Genomic DNA, 7747 nt, shown 5'->3' with positions numbered 1-7747 from the left:
ACCTGGAAAATGGCGAGAGCAATGACACTCACCCCACAGGAACGTGGTGAGAATCCAGTTATCAAATATCTGGTGCTTCCGGTACTGCAGCCACAAAGCAAGTCCCGGCCTCTGGGAAGAGCCAGCACTCATCATTCACTCTCCTAACACCTCGTTCTTTTCTTCCCACATGCTTGCTCAATTTTGTGATTTTGGTCAGGTGTGGTGGCTCATTGCCTGCAATCCCAACAAGCTGAGGTGGGAGGTGCTTGATGCCCCAGTCAGGGCAACATCATGAGCCCCCCGTCTCTACAAAAATAAAAATTAAAAAAACTTAGCTGGGTGTGGTGGTGCATGACTGTAGTCCTCCTAGCCACTTGGGAGGCTGCCCAAGTGGGAGCCTCCCAATTTGGGCTGGAGAATTGCTTGAGCCCAGGATTTTGAGGTTACAGTGAGCTATGATGACACCACTGCATTCCAGCCTGGGGGACAGAGCAAAGCCTGTCTCTTAAAAAAAACTGTAGTTTTGTGTTCATTTGTATTGATGTGTGTGACTATTTGTTTAAGACCTTTCTCCTCCATGTGGACTGTAAGCCTTAGGAGGACAAGACTCGTCCTCATCTGGAACTGTATCCCTGGTGCTGGGAACAGAGAAGGGGCTTAAAAAAACGTTTGTGCGATGGCTCATGCCTGTAATCCTAGCACTTTGGGAGGCTGAGGATGGGTGGATCATGAGGTCAGGAGATAGAGACCATACTGGCTAACATGGTGAAACCCCATTTCTACTAAAAAGACAAAAAATTAGCTGGAAGTGGTTGTGCTTGCCTATAATCTCAGCTACTCAGGAGGCTGAGGCAGAGAATTGCTTGAACCTGCAAGGCAGAGGTTGCAGTGAGCCAAGATCACGCTGCTGCACTCCAGCCTGGGTGACAGAGAGAGACTCCATCTCAGAAAAAATAAAAAAATGTGGAATGAGTGATGGCATGAATGAATGGTGGATGAGAGGAAGGCTGGACTGTGGCCAGGGAGGGCACAGAGACCCGGTCAGGGGTCTGGTGGGAGTAAAAAAGGCTTCATTATCTGTGGCCGGTGTGGCCTATTACAAGGTTCATCACCAAGTCTAATCTCTTTCTAGCCACAAATCTTAAATGTCACAGGAACCTGCTCTGCCTACTTCCAGGCCCTGTGCGGGAAATGCACCCTCTCCTAGGAGGTGATCACCCGACTGCAACCCCAGTCCTCGGCACTCTAAAGCCTGGGGTCTCTCCCCACCACGTGGGGAGGATCACGCAATTGGGCTGACTGTTCACTCTCCCCACCCCTCACAGCAACCCGCCGGAGGCTAAAACAGCTACTGCTTCCATTTCATACAGGAAGAAACAGGTTGCTAAGTTAACGAACAAGTCTGTCCCATGCTCCACAAAAACATCCAAGAATTAGCCCAGAACACCCGGGTGAGTGGATGTTGAGCAGAACCAAGCTTGGGGATCCATGGCCTGCCCGAGCCTTCACCCGAGAGTGTTGGGGAGAAAGAACCTCAGGCTGGACGGCTCAGCAGAGATGGGTTCAGCCCGGACTCCAGCCCGTAAGGGTCTCCATGGAGGTGACTCATTTTCTGCAGCTTTCAAAGTCCTCTACCCCCAGCTGAAACTCAAGTCCATATGCTCACCAAGCAGGCTGCCTGACTGCCTCAGCCTGGACCACAGCCACCCGGGGATGTCTCCGTTATTTCTGCCAACCACAAGTGCTGATGGGCAGTTATAACGGTCTTGGATCCTTAGAAATGGGAATGAGGGGCCAGGTGCGGTAGTTTATGCCTGTAATCCCAGCACTTTGGGAGGCTGAGGCAGGTGGATCACTTGAGGTCGGGAGTTTGAGACCAGCCTGACCAACATGGAGAAACCCTGTCTCTACTGAAAATACAAAAAACTTAGCTGGGCGTGGTGGCACATGCCTGTAATCTTAGCTACTTGGGAGGCTGAGGCAGGAGAATCTCTTGAACCCGGGAGGCAGAGGTTGCAGTGAGCCAGTGAGCTGAGATCATGCCACTGCACTCCAGCCTGGGCAACGAGAGCAAAACTTGATCTCAAAAAAAAAGAGAGAAAATGGGAATGAGGATTTCTTCCCTGTTACTGGGGAGTGCACTGACTTTCTATACTGAGGCTCTGCTCGGCTGCTTTCTGCACACCTTTGAGAGCCATTGGGTGAGGCTCAGTATTTCCATTAGACAAACGAATGGGAAATCTGAGGCTGGAGTTATTAAATGATTGGCCCAAAGCTACCCAACTAGGCAGTGATGGAAGTTGGGGTGTCTCAACCGTCAGTGGCTTTGGAACCATTTTCCACTTATTTGTGCAAATTCAGTTGCTTGCGTTGCCATAGGGAAGGGTTGGGGTCATCCCCTTTTATGGAATTTTTCTTCTTCAAGGACTTGTCTGGCAAATGTAAAGCTTTCAAAATACTAGATGGCACCGGGGAGAGTGAGATGGTTCCTTGGTGGATGTCCAGCCTGTATATCAGGCTCAAGTCTCCCCTGTAAAGGCCCCTGGCCTTTGCTCCCATTCTCTGGTCACAGAGGGCCCACCACTTTGGGGGTCAGTGCCTCCGTTCTGGCCGAGCATGTGAGACCTGCCCTCCTTGAGGTTCCCAGATGCTGCCCTACTCAGAGATGCAAACGTGTTCTCCTTAGAGCCCATGGCCTCGAACTTGTCTCTCATTTTCTGAGACCAGCCGGTTCCTTTCCTCCCAGGGAGATCATATGTGCTTGTGTAGTGGAGCTGTGGTTTCCACTCCAGCCTCCGAAGCCAAACTCCGAGGAGTTTCAAATATCCCCAAGGCCTCCAAGGAGGAAGGCCCTGAGCATATCTGGGGAAAGGGCTGCATCTGGTCTGCGTTATCCAGTAGCTGCTGCTGCCTCGAACCCTGTCAGGGAATGGAGGCCCAGATCGAGGGGGGGCCTGGAGGGAGGACCTGGAAGGAGAGGTCTCCGCTCCCTGCTAGCCTTCCTCAAGCTGTGCCAGCCCTTTCCATGGGACCAAAGAGCTTGGGAGGCCCTCTGCCCTCATTTCGACCAGATGCCCCATTTCCCAGGGTGGAAGCTGGAGTGGGAGGTGGCACGGGTAGCTCTGTGGCAGGACCATGAGGCACTCGGGGCGGCTGATACTAATCAAGAGTTCTTTCCACTGCCCATGCCAGATGCTTAAAACCTGGCAAGTGAGGGGCAGGGCCTTCTCTCTGGAGGGGGACACTGCCCTGCTGCCTCCTCACCAGTCACGCTGCCTCAAGATGGCATAGGCAGGCGGCTGCTGGAGACCAGCCTGGGCGGAAGCAGAAATTGGCATTAGAGGTTTACATGACTTCAAGATGAAGTGGGAAAAAAACACCCCAATGCTGCAATAAGAAGAAATGATTCACTGAAGACTTGTGCTTCCGAAGCCAGCAACAGAAAGAGTGTCTTAAAAACACATGTGTTTTGACCTGCAAAACCTCCTCCCTACCCCCAAGCCCATCTTCACAGACGGGGCTAAACCCACGTTTCCTGAACTCCTGCCCCAAGCCTGGTCCTCCCTCCCACCAGTCCTACGTGGCATCCTGGTGGGTTTTCCCAACAGCTGCACATCACAGATGAAGGAGCTGAGGCCTCTTCTCTCTGAGCAGGTGATCCTGTGCTAGACTGCGGAGCCAGTGTCACAGGCCTGGGTTGTGGGGATCTAGCCATTTATTTCAGTTGCTTCCCTGCACTTCTGAGCCTGAGCCAAGGCATGCAAAACTCCACTCCTGGGGTTTGCTGGCTTTGCTTCCTGATGCCCACCAGACCTTTGTCCTGGGGCTCCACCCAGGGCACAGTGGGGAGAGGAGCAGACAGCAGAATGCGTATGTGCGCTTGCTCTCCGGTCCTGAGAAGCCTTCAGCACAACACTTTATATAAACAAGAAAGAAAAGAGGGCGTCTTTTTGGAGATGAGTTTTCTACCTCCCTATCCACACCCCACAACCTAATGATTTAACCTTTTTAAGTACAAAAACTTTAAGGAGTTCTGGAATAATGTAAGCAGCGCTCATTCATTATCCTCAATTTCTGATTAAAAAATAGGAAAAAAGAAAGAGAGAAGAAGAAAAAGAAAGAAAGGAAACAAAAACCAAATGAAAATTTCCCAAACCCATGGGAGCACAGAGTGGAGAATGAGAGCCTCAGGCAATGCTGACACTGTCCTGTTCAGATTGTGACTTGGGAGTACAGGACTACGTGGGCTCCCTGCTCTACTATAGGATCTTTTAAGAAACCAACATCCTCAGGGCGCACGGTCCAGCCCAACATTAATTCTCTAAACCTTTGGCTAGATGTTTCTTACTTTTCCCCATTATGCTTCTGAAACAAAATTAGAAATACAGAGAACATTGGAAATGTAAATTGCCAATATTCCTACCATCTACTGAGTCAAACACACACACCTACACACACGTATACATTCCACATATTTGTGCCTCTGTGCCTGTTTCCTCATCTATAAAATGGGGACAACAGTCATGCCATAAAGAGTATGTGAGATAATGTGTGGGAAATGCCTGGCCCGTAGTGAGGAAGTGGTTCATTAATGATTGCAGTTATTAATGCTGTCATCTTGGACGCTGCCTCTCTCGTACCTCTCGTGGGCCCCAGGGGACTGAGATGACCTCTACGCTCTTATTCATTCCATAGTCACTCAGAGGGTGTGTGCTCTGGGCCAAGCCCTGCGCTGGGTGGCAAGGGCCCAGAGATGAACATGACCAGGTCTTGCCCTCAGTCCAGGAAGGCAGGCAGATACATAAACAAATAAGTGACAATCTTGGGTGACAAGAGCGATGGTGGCCACATAGGTGGGTGTTGCGGGACTCCTGAGCTAGGAAGCCACTCGGACTCTGAAAAGAAGGTGATGGAGCGGCCAGCTCAGGAAAGAGAAGGAGGAGGAGATGTGTAAAACAAACACAGTGAAGGACATGTCAAATAGACGGGAGAGCAACTGCCAATCCCCAGAGGCCCAGAGGCCGTTCATGGGAATAGCGAGTCCTCCACTGTGGCTAAACAAATCTAGCAATGTGACAATGAGGAGGTCTCTTCCTCTCCCTCTGGCTGTCAGTTTCCTTGTCTCTAAAGTGAGATGATTGGGCCAGGTGACCTCTGCATTCTGCCCTTTCCACTCCTGATTCTCTCTGGGGTCCACGATGTGCACCAAACCGCTCGCTAGTCCTAGAATACACCATGCTTTAGCCAACCTCCAAGCCCTGCTAGGGCCATGTTCTCACCTTGGAATAGACCACATCTTTGGGGGCTCATCTCAAACGTCCCATCTCAGAGTCTCTTTCCAGCCTTACCCCTCAGCGAAGCCTGCTTCCCACTGCACCGCACCTGCAGGGAGTCAGTGGTTTCTGCCCAGGAGGTTGGTAAGTGTAAGTCTCATAGACAGGCCGGGCGCGGTGGCTCACGCCTGTAATCCCAGCACTTTGGGAGGCCGAGGCGGGTGGATCACGAGGTCAAGAGATCGAGACCATCCTGGTCAACATGGTGAAACCCCGTCTCTAAATACAAAAAATTAGCTGGGCATGGTGGCGCGTGCCTGTAATCCCAGCTACTCAGGAGGCTGAGGCAGGAGAATTGCCTGAACCCAGGAGGTGGAGGTTGCGGTGAGCCGACGTCGCGCCATTGCACTCCAGCCTGGGTAACAAGAGCGAAACTCCATCTCAAAAAAAAAAAAAAGTCTCATAGACAGTGAGCCCTGGAGAGGGACCAGTGTTGGAACTTCTGAGTCTCCAGTGACCAGCAGGGAGCGGTGTACAGCAAGAGCTCAGCTTTTTGTTCATTTTTTTCTTACTAATAATATGAGCAGGTAATATTTATTGAGGCCTTACCTCTAGCAGGGAGTATTTGAAGCACTTTCCATGGAATGTCTGATTTCAACCTTGTAACACCCTACCCACGAGGTAGTTACTATTATTGTCCCTACTTTACAGATGAGAGACCTGGACCTGAGACTCAGAGAGGTTAAGTGACTGAACCAAGGTCACACAGCAGGTGAGTGATACAGTCAGGATTGTATCCCCTGTCTGTCAGGCTCCAGAGGCTCCTGTTCCCTAGACAATGACTTGGTTTCTGTCCAATATCAAAGCCCCAGATGTTGCCTGGATGCCAAGTGCAGCTAACCAGTGGTCACTGTCCAAGGCCATGGAACTCTGTAGAGCTGCCTTGCTTTTTTTTTTTTTTTTTCATTAATAGGCTTTATTTTTTAGAATAGTTTTAGAGAATAATTAAGCAGAGAATACAAAGTTCCAGAATTAACATCTTGCATCAGTGTGGTACATTTTTTTGCAATGAATGAACCAATATCGACACATATTAACTGAATTCCACAGTTTACCTTAGGGTTCCCTCTCTATGTGGTTCGGTTCTATGGGCTTTGGCAAACGTATAATGTCACGTATCCAACATTATGGTATTAGAACAGAATAGTTTCACTGACCCCAAAATCCTTTTGCTTCACCTATTCATCCCTACCCCTAAACCCCTGGAAATCATTAAATTTTTGAGTCCGTAGTTTTGCCTTTTCTGGAAGAGTTCAATCACACAGTATGTAGCGTTTTCAGACTGGCTTCTTTCACTTAGTAATACATATGTGAATGGCTTCTCGGCCTTTGGCTAGGCTGGATTGCAATAACGTGCATTTGAGCTTCCTCCATGTCCGTTCATGGCTTAATCCTTCATTTCTGTTTACCGCTGAGTAATGTTCCATTGGAGAGGTGTACCACAGTTTACCCACTCACTTACTGAAGGACATCTTGATCGCTTCCACTTTTTGGTAATTATGGACAAAGCTGCTCTATAAACACTCATGTGTGAAGGTTTTTATGAGGACATACATTTTCAACTTAACAAGTACCTAAGAGTATAATTGCTGGATTGTGTAGTAAGAGCGTGTTTAGCTTTGTGAGACGTTGCCAAATTGTCTTCCAGAGTGGCTGTACCATTTTGCATTACCACCAGCGATGAAAAGAGCGTCCGTTGCTCCACATCTTGGCTAGCACATGGTATTGTCAGTTTGGATTTTGGCCGTTCTAATAGATCCGCAGTGGTATCTCACTGTTGTTTCAATTAGCATTTCCTTAGTGATCACTTATGTTGATCAACTTTTTTTTTTTTTTTTTTTTTTTTTTTTTTTTTTTTGAGGCAGAGTCTTGAGCTCGTTGCCCAGGTTGGAGTGCAATGGCATGATTTTGGCTCACTGTCACTCCTGGGTTCAAGCAATTCTCCTACCTCACCAGGCGCGGTGGTTCATGCCTGTAATCCCAGCTACTCAGGAGGCTGAGGCAGGAGAATTGCCTGAACCCAGAAGGCGGAGGTTGCGGTGAGCCGAGATCGCGCCATTGCACTCCAGCCTGGGTAACAAGAGCGAAACTCCGTCTCAAAAAAAAAAAAAAAAAATTCTCCTGCCTCAGCCTCCTGAGTAGCTTGGATTACCACCCACGTGGTGGTATGTGCCACCAAGCCTGGCTAATTTTTGTATTTTTAGTAGAGATGGGGTTTCGTCATGTTAGCCAGGCTGGTCTCAAACTCCCAACCTCGTGATCTGCCTGCCTCAGCCTCCCAAAGTGTTGGGATTACAGGCGTGAGCCACTTCACCCAGCCTCTTCTGCCATTTTAAAATTTGACTATCTGCTTACTGTTACATTTTAAGAGCTCTTCATATACATATTTTGAGACAGGGTCTCACTCTGTCACCCAAGCTGGAGTGCAGTGG

Source organism: Callithrix jacchus, chromosome 8 (genome assembly GCF_049354715.1).
Source record: "Callithrix jacchus isolate 240 chromosome 8, calJac240_pri, whole genome shotgun sequence".
Lineage (NCBI taxonomy): Eukaryota > Metazoa > Chordata > Mammalia > Primates > Cebidae > Callithrix > Callithrix jacchus.
Note: the sequence above shows the minus strand (reverse complement) of the source record.